This window comes from Poromitra crassiceps (assembly GCF_964638095.1).
Source record: "Poromitra crassiceps genome assembly, chromosome: 1".
NCBI lineage: Eukaryota > Metazoa > Chordata > Actinopteri > Beryciformes > Melamphaidae > Poromitra > Poromitra crassiceps.
Genome location: NC_139623.1, coordinates 40,415,198 through 40,428,441, shown reverse-complemented (window position 1 = coordinate 40,428,441; position 13,244 = coordinate 40,415,198). Strand labels below are relative to the sequence as shown.

Here is a 13,244-nt window from a genome sequence, read left to right as displayed (position 1 = left end):
TCTTCTTTTGTTCCAATACTGAGTGTTCAAGTATGACATATTGTTCGTTTACTCACCAAGTAAAGGTCATGGAAAAAATGTAGATAACAGCAAATAAAAGGAAGGAGGAGAAAAACAAAAATTTATGACTCGAACTGGTTGACCGTTATATCAAACTGGTCATTCAGTGGCGTTTTATTGTCACATAAATAACATAGCGCACAGAGTTAACAGCCAATGCCAGCTTCTCTCGGGTTATAGGCGGGTCGCTGACACCTTCAAGGTGCTTATATACTGACACCTGCTTCTTTCCATTCTGTCCATTTTCTGATGGATCAGTGTGGCCACGGCCTTACTCTCACTCTGGTATAGCGGGGGAGAAATGCACCGTTATCGTTACAAACATCCACCGAAAGTACCAAGCAGGCCTGCTTTATTGCACATAGGTTGCTAGCTTGCTAGCCACCGTTGTTTCACAACAGCGGGGGCATGGACACGCAGGGGGTCCGACTTAAATGGTCGGATGTCGGAGACAGATGTCTATGACAGTCAGCATGAGATCATCAGTCACCTTTGCCCCTCAGTGGGTATGACATCATGAGTCACCACTGGCCACCACTTGACGATGACGACGATGACGTCATCGCTCTGGCCCCCTTTCCATGATTGTGGGGCATGACATCACTGTCCGATTGTGGGGCATGACATCATCAGTGGGTATGACTAACGCGAACACAATCTGTCAACTGAGCATGCAAATGACGCCGAGTGATGATGGGATGTAATGCTCCACAATCGCAGAGTGATGTGACTGATTATATCATGTCCCACAATCATCGAGTGGTGACTGATGTCATACCCACTGATGATGTCCCACTGATGATGTCATAGACATTGTAGTCTCGCTTACCAGACTATCAGTTTTGCGCTGAACCAGCGCAGGATTCTGGCTCCTCTTACTCTAAAAGCACGCCCACTAGCCAAAACGGGGTGTGACAATGGCCATGGCCAATTTTAAAAAGGTGCTTAACTTCCACACGGGTTCACGTAAGACCATGAAACTTTGTAGGCAAGTAGGCCATGGGCCAACTTAGAACTGATTCACTTTCCACACCCACTGGACAAAAGGAGGCATGGCAATGGCAGTAGCCAATCACAAAAAGGTGCCTAAGTTCCATACGGATTCACGTAACACCACGCCGTGGCGGAGGTATGCACTCTACAGAGTGCCCTCTAGTTTTGCATGTAATTAGAATTGTTTAATACCTTTTCCAGAAAACAAGCTCTGCAACTATACTGATAAAGGAGACGGGGAAACTAGACAATTTGGCACACATTTATAAACACCGGTATTATCCTTTAAAATGGGAGCCACAGTTGGCTGAGAGGGACGTTAAAAATGAGTGTGTGCATATGTTATAGGCAGTGCAAGTTTGCGCACGGACTTGTCTTGTATGTTTGTCGACATGCATGTAGGCTGTACATGTGTGTGGCTGCGCCAGGCCGGTCCCTCAGATGTCCTTCAGGTCCTTCTGGATGCCCCACAGCGTGTCAGCGCTCTTCTTCAGCTGGTCCACCTCTCCATCCGTCAGCTTCATGTTGATCACGCTGGTCACGCCTCCGCTGTTCAGTACACAAGGCAGGGAGAGGAACACCTCCTCACCGATGCCGTACATGCCCTTGACCATGGTGGAGACGGGGTGCACGCGGCTCATGTTTTTGATGATGCTCTCGGTCAGGTCAGCCACGCTCAGGCCGATGGCCCAGTTGGTGTAGCCCTTCAGCTTGATCACCTCGTAGGCACTTTCCACCACGGCCTTGTGCGTTTCCTTCCACTGTTCCTTATCGCCATCAGTTCCGATCTCAGGGTTCAGCTGCTGCAGGTTCACTCCCGCCACGTTGGCACCACTCCACACAGCCACGCTGGTGTCCCCGTGCTCCCCCAGCACCCAGCCGTTGAAGGAGGTGGCGTGGATGCCGAGGCGTTCGGCCATCAGGTAGCGGAAGCGGGCCGAGTCCAGGTTGGTCCCGCTGCCGATGACGCGGTGCTTGGGCAGACCGCTCAGCTTCCAGGTCACGTAGGTCAGCACGTCAACCGGGTTGGAGACCACGACGAGGGTGCACTGAGGACTGTACTTGACGATCTGGGGGATGATCATCTTGAAGACGTCGACGTTCCTCTGCACCAGGTTGAGGCGGCTCTCGCCCTCCTGCTGCCGAACGCCTGCCGTCACCACCACCAGGCGAGAGTTGGCCGTCACCGCGTAATCTTTGTCTCCGACTATCTTGGAGGTCTTGAGGAAGAGGCTGCCGTGCTGCAAGTCCATACACTCTCCTTTGACACGATCCTCCATAACATCCACCAGAGCCAGCTCATCAGCCAGGTCACGGAGCAGGATGCTGAAGGCGCATGCCATGCCCACCTGGCCCACCCCCACCACCGTCACCTTGTTCCTGGGAGGCTCGGCCGGTCCGCTGTCCATAGGCGTGATTAGCTTCTCCATCACAGACGACATGATCAGATATTTGTGGAGGTATTGCGTCGCCCTATTATAGTAAGGTTGCTTGAGTGACATCACTGGTGACATCATCACTGATGACATCACTCACTGATGACACCACGATTTCTTGAGTGACATCACTGATGGCATCATTGTCAAGTGCTCGAGTGACATCACTGGTCACATCACCAATTCTATAGATAAAGTGATACATAACATGAGTGATCTATGACAGACACTGACGATGTGGTGTGGTGTTGAGGTGTAGTGCTATCTGGAGAAGTGGGGGAACGCACCTATATGGGGAACAAACACCCCCTCCCCCGGGACACGCACAGGTCCCCCCCCCCCCCCCTCCGAATGCACCTACACACACACACACACACACACACACACACACACTGACACACACGACTTAGCTTGCACACTGCAGAAGTAGCCCATGATGACACTTCCAGCTCTGAAACTAAAAAAAGAGTAGTCCAGCCTCAGCTGACAGCAATGAAGCAAGCAATTAGGCACAGCAGAGTCAGTTATCACAAACAGCTAAACAATCTCAATGAGTCTCAAGCATCACACAAGTGATGGGGGCACGGTGGCTCAGTGGTAGAGCTGTCGCCTCACAGTCAGAAGGTCCTGAGTTTGATTCTCGCCTGGGACACTGGGCGCTGTGGTTGTGTCCCCCCCCATATCTTCAGTGCCTACTGCCCAGGTGGGGTATCTCGTCGTAAGGGCCTTTCTGTCTGTGTGGAGTTTGCATGTTCTCCCCGTGCTCCCCCAGGGAATTCCTCCGTATATAACCCCCCCACTAAAAACATGCAGAAGATCAGATCGTCATCGTCATCCGACCAGTGACGACAACATCCGAAGTTGGTCCCCGGGCGCTGTACGAGAAAGCGACCACTGCTCCTGGCCTGCCCCTAGGAGGAAAGGACAGGCCTGGATGGGTCAAATGCAGAGGACATATTTCACCGGCCACCATCAGCATGAGTGTGTGTAGTGGCCGCATGCATGTGTTGTAGTGTGTTGTGTGACAATAAAGACGGGCTGCCGTCTGAAAATCGTTTAAATCGTTTTAAATCGTTTTGAAAATCGTTTTTAATCGTTTAATCGTTTTAAGTTGCACAACGCATAATTGATCATCATTTGGCACGGCAGCCGGTATTTTTAGTGAGTAACTTACCATTTTGTGGCGAATTCTGCCGATGCAAATTACAATGGGCTGATTAACGCAAACTTTTGATTCAACCGCGTTGAAAATAAATTAAGGGGGCGTGTGCCTGCCTGGTGCCAAACAGCTTTTAACATTACAAAAGGAGTCTCTTGCGCGTCAGCCCCTCCACAAAAGGAGGTCGGTGCTCTCAGGACAGGACAGTATTATGACAAAAGTTCAATGGACAAACCAAAGAGGATCCTGGAGCACACGATTCACTGGAAAATTGCTTTATTCAATGACTAACGTTTCGACGCCTGCTGCGTCTTCATCAGAGTCAATGAAGACGCAGCAGGCGTCATTGAATAAAGCAATTTTCCAGTGAATCGTGTGCTCCAGGATCCTCTTTGGTTTGTCCATTGAACTTTTGTCAGCTTTTAACACTTTCAGTGCCACGGCCCTTGGGCAAAAGGTTGCTTGCTGTGCCACATAGGCCGCAATGCATTTTAAAACAGTCATATAATTTCTTTAATAATTACTATGTAAACACTGAACACGCACAAATAACGATGAGACTCTCTTCTATCACCTGCAAAAAAAAGTTTATTGATCCCATTTTCCGTTCTTTAGTTATGAGCCGGAGAAGATAGCTTGATTAAACGAAAAACAGAGCTTTTTTTCTACGAGCTGAGATAATGAGCCTTTTGTGAAATTAAACATTTCAAGCACATCACTGACTCTGAAGCTAATTTTCTGATGTAGTCACACCTCAAAAATAATTTCCTTCAATAAAACAGTGAAGGCAAGGGAATTTTGTTTGGAAGAATAATATTTTTAGCTGAAACCAGCAGCGCTGGCGCCTGCATGCGCTGCTGGTTGCAGCTTCTTGCTGATCTTTTGCTGCTGGTGGGCATCGGATATTCTGGCTTGCGTTTGCCAACCCTGTCCTGCTGTCTGGGTCTGTGTTGTGTACTTGGCTCTGCGTGCCCACCTCCCCCCCTCCTCCTCCCCCCCCCCCGTTGTGGGAGGAGTGTCTCTCTGCTCTGCTGTTTTCTCGTTTTCTCTGCCTGTGCTCAGCACTGAAAAAGTCCGCCAGATCCTGCTTTTTTACAGCCGCGTGTACCAGCTCCCATGCTTCGAGTTGAGAATAATAACAAATCCACGGCTGATCATGTGTTGCAGCGGACACGGAGGCTGTTGCAGCGGACATCGAGGTGCTCAATTGTGATAGCAGATTGGCTGCTGCAGGGGCACAGCTAAACGTTGCTTCAATGAAGCCGCTGCATACGGACGGATGCGATGCGATTTCCTTCCCCCCAATGACTTCTTCTGTGTGTTTCACTCCACGTTCTCTCATCTGGAGAGCGCTGTCGCCACCTAAGGGTTCTGTAAAATAGGTTAGACACATTCAATACCTCTGAATATTGTAAGAGGCGATGTAAGAGGCATAGATCGACACCCCCCCGTCAAAAAAAAAAAATCGAGTTATGACGCCATTTGGCGTCGCTGGCACTGTACGGTAAATTTCTAATGACGCCATATGGCGTCGCTGGCACTGAATGTGTTAACATTGTTTCTTCATGATTGTAAACATACCTTTTTAGGAGCTGGTCCGAAAAATGAAAGGATGTTTGGCTACCTTTTTCATCTTTACTTGTTATAGTGAGGTACTGGGAGAAAAAATACATATTTTGATGGTGAAAAATCCATTGGCTAGTTAAGGTGGAATGTTTCCCTCTTCCTTCAAGTTGAGTTGATGCCATGTGAATAATTCAGCCCACCTTAAATATAGGAACGACAACTTTGACCAGTTTCACTCATTTTATTGGCTCCACACGCCCGCGCAGGCACACACACACAAAACACCCCTTGGAGAAGTGTGGGAACGCCGTCCCCCCGCGTTCTACCAGCACTACACCTATGCTTATGCACAGAGCCATTGTGATAACATGACAACTCTGACTGGCCATCATCTGTGTGTGTGTGTGTGTGTGTGTGTGTGTGTGTGTGTGTGTGTGTGTGTTTGTGTTAACTTGGCATACAACAGCATGGATATGAGGTTAGAAATTTGTAGATGATTCGAGTTGATGTGAAACAGTAGTGCAGTGACCGCAAGAAGAGAAAGACTACTCTACTACTTATTAAAAAAAAAAAAAAAAAACTGGATTGTCACAAAGTGCTTTACCAAAAACAGAAAAAAGATCCAAACAAGGAATAAAAATGACAGATCGAACAAGTAGGTTGTACATCACAAACTAAGAAACAGGGTATGACTGCCTGCACAATTACATGTGTGAGAGAATACACTGTACATTGTCTATAGTAGCCTCCAAATGATCTTGCTGTATTTATTTGGAGGTGAAACTCTGCTCTGGAGTGACATTTCACAGATGAACTACTGGTGTGGCAGCAGAAATACACTCTTGCAGTTACTGTACAAACTGTTGACATGTTGTCATTGCACAATACAAACAACACAAGCCTGTCCTGCAGAGTCTATGCAAACTTTTGTTTTGAGTTATAGTTCTGAACTCTTTTGTCATGGCCACTGTGGAAAACAAGGCATTCCACCTGAACAGTAAAGGCAAAAATAAAAGAAAAAGGATCAGCGGCAAGGCAATTAGCAAAGAACACGATGGCAACAACATTCTGTCCTTTAAATGGGTCAAACAACAACTTTAGATCTTAGATCGGCAAACTACAGAGAAAGAAAAAAATCTCGGCGAAGCATCCAGGTGTATACTTTTCATCTGTCCTTGTTCTGTCAGTGGCCAGCTGAAGGTGTTACTGGTCAGTATGTCCTAATTACTCTAATACTCTGCTAGCAGAGAAGAGCACAGGCCCAGATGCACTGGGATCTGCTGGAGAAAAGGTCACATGCCACAATCCACACAGATAGATAGGTATAGATACTTTAGATAGATAGATACACACACACACACACACACACACACACACACACACACACACACACACACACACACACACACACACACACACACACACACACATAGATAGATAGATATATACTTGCTCTTGCTCTTGCTCTCAACGAAGGCGGTCGCATTTTTCTCCCTCTCTCTCCCCTCCCACTGCTTGCTCACTCGTCCTGACCGGAGCCACTCTTGCACTGTCTCTTCGAAACTATCTGAAGTAATTATGGAATTGATAAGCTGGTCTCTCAACGCAATTGACAAAAAAAAATCCACGAGAAGCGCGGGTTCGGGGGAACCTATTTGCCCAGACGGGACTTTCGCTGCGGGCTACATGATGGACGCGTGGGAGAAGTGGCGGGTTGTCTGCCTGGCGGTTCTCTCCGTGGAGGACATCGAAGATGTCTACCTATTTGGATTTATGATAACAGGACATTTGCTTCTCGGATTTATGATAACAGGACATTTGCTTCTCGGATTGAGCGTTGCCCTGGTCTATCGGAAAATTGGAAAGACGGCAGCCATTCAAGCAGTCCAAAAGCTGCCCGTCATGTTAAACCTGTTAAACGAGATGGGCAGAGCGGTGAGTACTCAGACTGTTGTGACTTCTGATCTGAATCGCAAGATGGATGTTATGACTTCTGATCTGAATCGCAAGATGGATCACATTTTGGAGAAACTCACTGTTCTGCAAGGCGAAGTGTTCAAGTTGAAGACCATGACAGACTCTAGAGAGGAATAATCAATTGGAATGCTGTTTCCCTCGCTGTAACCCAAACATCCAATCTCCATTCCGGCGCCCCCACTCGCTTGTCGGCCCGGCAAGGCCGCTTGCAGAAAACTCCCCCAGAAGACTCACTGCAAAGTGTGGCACCCCCCCCCCCCCCGTCCCTCATGGACACCTGTTGACTCTGGTCTGGGCATGATCGAGGTCGCCTCCATAGCAACCTGCTGTGTTATCGCGCTGTACACTCTGCGAAATGAGCCACCGAGATTGTGTCGACACCCAGAAAGGAACTTCAGGCTTACACACACACATACATGCACTCTCTCCAAGGACTCATAGATATACACATACACAAACACGCAAGCACGCCCCACCCCATCCCCCCACACTCTCCCCCCACCCCATCCCCCCGCCTTCACACATCCCCCCGCTTTCGCACCCCCCCCCCCTTTCCTCTGACACGACCAAATTGGCGCTGTATGTATGGCAGCCTTTTGCGTTTGTGATGAGCTAGTTGCACAGGGCGCATGCGCACGCTGCAACCGGCAGCAAGGAGTAGACGGTCTTTTTGGTAATCCTGTACATATTAGAACAAATGTATATGTATTGTATAATATTGAAGTGTGCCTTTATTACTTTCAAACTAGTAATAATGTTCTGAGTGTATTTTTTAAAACCACTACTGCCTGCTGTAAATCAATTCTCGTTGTTTGAGTAATTTAACAATGACAATAAATATACTTGAACATGAACTTGAATATACACACACACACACACACACAGGCAGACAGACAGGTCCATATGTCGTGGGACTGTGTATCCTTCCAGGTCATTAGCCCCTGACTGTGAGCTGAGGAAACGGAGGTGGCATGTCATCTCCCGTTGTGCCAGATGTGCTGCTGACACTGCAGACACACACAAGCACTTTAACCTAGTTCAGATACCCAGCCATACATACTCCCTCCGAAGTGTAATTGTAGGACAAAAACATATTACTAGTTACTTTCATTTGAAAGTAATAAGTTACTTTACAATATTCTGTATTCCTGTCTGATGTAGTAACTCATTACTTATAACACTACTTTTGCATTACTTTCACCAAAATAACTGCAGTAGTAGAATGACATCGCCGCACCAGAACTATCCCGAAAAACAATTTATACCATCTTCAAGTCAGTGTAAACCATCCAAAATTATAAAATGTTGTCCTTTTCCTTTGTTATTGTCATCTATAGTGGTTATTTGCATAAAAACACAGAATTTGATTAGGAAATTATTGTATCTTTATTTAAATATGTGCTTTGATTTAAAAAAAAAAAGTAACTCAATTTGTTACTTGTGTTACTTGACAGAGTAACTGGTATAATATTAGTGGAATTATTGTAATGAGTTATATTACTGAGTTACTGCTACAAGTAATATATTACATGTAATATGTTACTTTTGTAATGAGTTACCCCAACATTGTTTAATACCCAGGCACGTATTTTTCAGCACACACAACACAACACAACACAACACGCACACGCGCGCGCACGCACGCACGCGCGCAAGCACGCACGCACACACAAACCACATACAAATATGGGTCAGATTAGAGAGAGCCTGCAGAAAATGTTATCTTGAAACTGAAGGCGCGAGACACTCATAGTTTTGGGAATTACTTAGTTACTGCAATTTAATGACTTTTTGCAGTACCTGCTGTGAGAGCTAACCACCACGACTGCGAGATTTTTTTTCCTACTATGGGTCCAGGATGAGCACGCCCTGAACTCTTTTCGCTCTTTTCTGGGTGATATCTAAAGATCTTTTTTAGCCCAGTTAAAATATGGTTTCCTATCAGTCGACTTCTCTCCCTCATGAATTCCTTTCATGATGAGATTATCTGATCCAGCGCAGCTGTCGTGGATTACTCTTTAAGACACTAACTAGCACCACCTGGGTGCAATTGCGTCTGCACGCTGATTGGCCGGACTCGGCTATATAATCTACGCTCAGGTGCGGCGCCCTTGCTCTTCTGATTTCCAGCGAGCAGACGTATGTTTTCGTGTGAGACTGAAGTAGACGTGTGTAGGACAGAGAAGGCATAGCCATAGCCTACTTACTTAGAGTAGAGAGCTGGTCGCGAGCTGCCCCTCTCAGGGAGCATGCTTTTAGTGTTGTCCAAAAACTCACTTGACTGTTGTGTTGTTGTGACTGGAATTCCAATCCGATCAAAAAAAAAGAGGTAAAATAGCAACGTTTTTGGACCAACGTTGCTATGTTACAATTTCGGCTCCGAAATTGTAAAATGGTAACATACGTTTCTACAGGGGTGGGCGTGGTTTACGGAGATTTTCCGTTTCTAACCCCTCCCCCTACCCTAACCCTATCCCTAAAATCTCAGAACGTTACCATTTTACAATACATTTAACGTTAGTTACAAAAGCACGTCGACAGTGTTTTCTCACTGCCAATAGTAGCTGGGTTGACAGATACTAGCTAGTCCGACTGGGCACACAGGCAGCACTCTCAGTCGCTGCTCGTTAAATATTTCCAAATAGGCGTTATTCTGATAAACTGGTCACATATTTGGAATGTTACGTTCTCATCCGAAAAAATATTAAAACTTTAAAACATTTTTTTTTTGCTTGAAAACAGCTTTTTGGCAAGTCTAAAAATGATTACGGTAGACTTCCGGGTCTAAAACGGACAATTACAAAATGACATTATGCGGAAGCCTCCTTATACGGGCAAATAATAAGGTGAATAGGTTGGTTGGTCAGTCGGTCGGTCCACAAAAAATGTTGTTGCTCACTTGAAGTGGATGCATCGTTCTGGCACGGAATGTTATAAGTGACGTGTGTCACACAATGTCTATGACAATCAATGTGGTAAATGGTAAATGGACTGCATTTATATAGAGCTTTTATGCAAAGCGCTTTACAATGTGCCTACATTCACCCATTCACACACCGAAGGCGGCAAGCTGCCACGCAGGGTGCTGGCACAGCCATCGGGAGCAATTTGGGGTTCGGTGTCTTGCCCAAGGACTGTCTTCGACATGCGGACTGGAGGAGCCGGGGATCGAACCGCCAACCTTCTGATTGGTGGACGACCCGATCTACCTCCTGAGCCACAGCCGCCCCAGACAGACAGTGGCCCCTATTCTCCCACAGGCCTTCGGCGCTAAAACGGGCCTTCGACGCGAAAAAACGTGCCTTGCGCCTGCCTCGGGAATATATCAATATGGCTTTACGCTGCCAAATGCGCTTTAGGCCGAATGGGCGTGGCGCACTCCCTGAATGGGCGAGAATGGGCGTTTCGGCGTTAAATATCGGCCTAATGATATCTTCCCACCTGGCGTAAATTTAGCGCTTTGCGCTTTTGAAAACCAGGCCTATTCAGTGCGCTGGTTGCGTGGAGCGCTCCCCTCTGGCTCTCCTCTCTGTCACCCTTCTCTGTGTCACTCTCTCCCTCTCTCCTCAGTCTGACAGGCACAATACGACTCTCTCTCTCTGACTCCCTCGCTCAGACAGACACAACACACTTCCCATAGGAAAAATAAGTTCACTGCCTGGCATGTCCCAGCATGCATTGTGGTACTCCATTTCGCTACTAAATAGCAACCAAATGAGCCGAAAACCTATATAAAGGTAGATCTAAATAATGTGTAATGGTAACACAACCTGCAATTGTAGAACATTTCAATATTGGACCAAATAAAACATCGAAATTAAAACACCACCCTATGTGAAACATATATGTCCTCCTGGGCCTATAGATATCCCTTGTCGATTTAACGTGATTTAGATAAGTGACAGCGGAACGCGCTTCTACTGTCATCTGCTATACTGTGATGTCTGCTCCAATAACTTGGCCCTACTTCACATTTAGTTTTACAATAAAAACACATTTATGCAATGACTTTACATAATGTAGGGTATATTTATGTGCATCATTCTACCTGCAGCAGGCGAGAGAACATGATAACTTTCTGGACAAACTTTCACCAATCTAATAGGCTATATTTTTCTAGCCGATGCATTTAGAACATTCTTTTCACTTTGATCTTGCTATAGTGTAGCCCATGTAAATACTGCTCCTAGCCTCTGCAGGGCCGGATGTTATGACATCACTGATGATGATGTCACAACATCTATGACATCATCAGTGTCTGTCATAAATCACTCATGTATCACTATGTATAGAATTGGTGATGACAATCAGCGATGTCACTCAATAAATTGTGATGTCATCAGTGATGATGTCACCAGTGATGTCACTCGAACATTACAACCTTACTACTATAATAGGGCGACGCAGTACAGTACTTCCAAAAATCTCTGATCATGTCATCTGTGATGGAGAAGCTAATCACGCCTATGGACAGTGTTCCGGCCGAGCCTCCTAGGAACAAGGTGACGGTGGTGGGGGTGGGCCAGGTGGGCATGGCATGCGCTTTCAGCATCCTGCTCCGTGACCTGGCTGATGAGCTGGCTCTGGTGGATGTTATGGAGGATCGTGTCAAAGGAGAGTGTATGGACTTGCAGCACGGCAGCCTCTTCCTCAAGACCTCCAAGATAGTCGGAGACAAAGATTACGCGGTGACGGCCAACTCTCGCCTGGTGGTGGTGACGGCAGGCGTTCGGCAGCAGGAGGGCGAGAGCCGCCTCAACCTGGTGCAAAGGAACGTCGATGTCTTCAAGATGATCATCCCCCAGATCGTCAAGTACAGTCCTCAGTGCACCCTCGTCGTGGTCTCCAACCCGGTTGATGTGCTGACCTATGTGACCTGGAAGCTGAGCGGTCTGCCCAAGCACCGCGTCATCGGCAGCGGGACCAACCTGGACTCTGCCCGCTTCCGCTACCTGATGGCCGAACGCCTCGGCATCCACGCCACCTCCTTCAACGGCTGGGTGCTAGGGGAGCACGGGGACACCAGCGTGGCTGTGTGGAGTGGTGCCAACGTGGCGGGAGTGAACCTGCAGCAGCTGAACCCTGAGATCGGAACTGATGGCGATAAGGAACAGTGGAAGGAAACGCACAAGGCCGTGGTGGAGAGTGCCTACGAGGTGATCAAGCTGAAGGGCTACACCAACTGGGCCATCGGCCTGAGCGTGGCTGACCTGACCGAGAGCATCATCAAAAACATGAGCCGCGTGCACCCCGTCTCCACCATGGTCAAGGGCATGTACGGCATCGGTGAGGAGGTGTTCCTGTCCCTGCCGTGTGTGCTGAACAGCGGAGGCGTGACCAGCGTGATCAACATGAAGCTGACGGATGGAGAGGTGGACCAGCTGAAGAAGAGCGCTGACACGCTGTGGGGCATCCAGAAGGACCTGAAGGACATCTGAGGGACCCGGCCGGCACACCGACACACATGCACAGCCTACATGCATGTCGACAAACATACAAGACAAGTCCGTGCACAAACTTGTAGTAATGACTTACGTACACACATTTTTAAAAGTCCCTCTCAGCCAACTGTGGCTCCCATTTTAAAGGATAATACCGGTGTTTATAAATGTGTGCCAAATTGTCTAGTTTCCCCCGTCTCCTTTATCAGCATAGTTGCAGAGTGCTTGTTTTCTGGAAAAGGTATTAAACAATTCTAATTACATGCAAAACTAGAGGACACTCTGTAGAGTGCATACCTCCGCCACGGCGTGGTGTTATGTGAATCCGTATGGAACTTAAGCGATTGACTGCCATTGCCATGCCTCCTTTTGTCCAGTTGGTGTGGACAGTTAATGAGTTCTAAGTTGGCCCATGGCCTACTTATCTACAAAGTTTCATGGTCTTACGTGAACCCGTGTGGAAGTTAAGCGCCTTTTTGAGATTGACCACGGCCATTGTCACGCCCCCTTTTGGCTAGTGGGTGTGGAAAGTTTAGAGTAAAAGCACCCAGATCAGTGGGACATCAGCAGTCACCACCTGCCACCACTTGATGATTGTGGCACATGACATCA

The 13,244-nt window shown here is 47.4% G+C and overlaps 2 pseudogenes across 2 annotated transcripts; one reads left to right on the top strand and one right to left on the bottom strand.

The window, feature by feature from the left end:
- Nucleotides 1–1,490: 1,490 nt before the first annotated feature.
- Nucleotides 1,491–2,495, bottom strand: LOC310787153 (L-lactate dehydrogenase B chain pseudogene; annotated as a pseudogene). Its single transcript has one exon. The product of its transcript is annotated as an L-lactate dehydrogenase B chain pseudogene (transcript).
- A 9,129-nt stretch (nt 2,496–11,624) lies between these two features.
- On the top strand, nt 11,625–12,629 carry LOC310783010 (L-lactate dehydrogenase B chain pseudogene; annotated as a pseudogene). Its single transcript has one exon. The product of its transcript is annotated as an L-lactate dehydrogenase B chain pseudogene (transcript).
- The last annotated feature ends 615 nt before the right edge of the window (nt 12,630–13,244 follow it).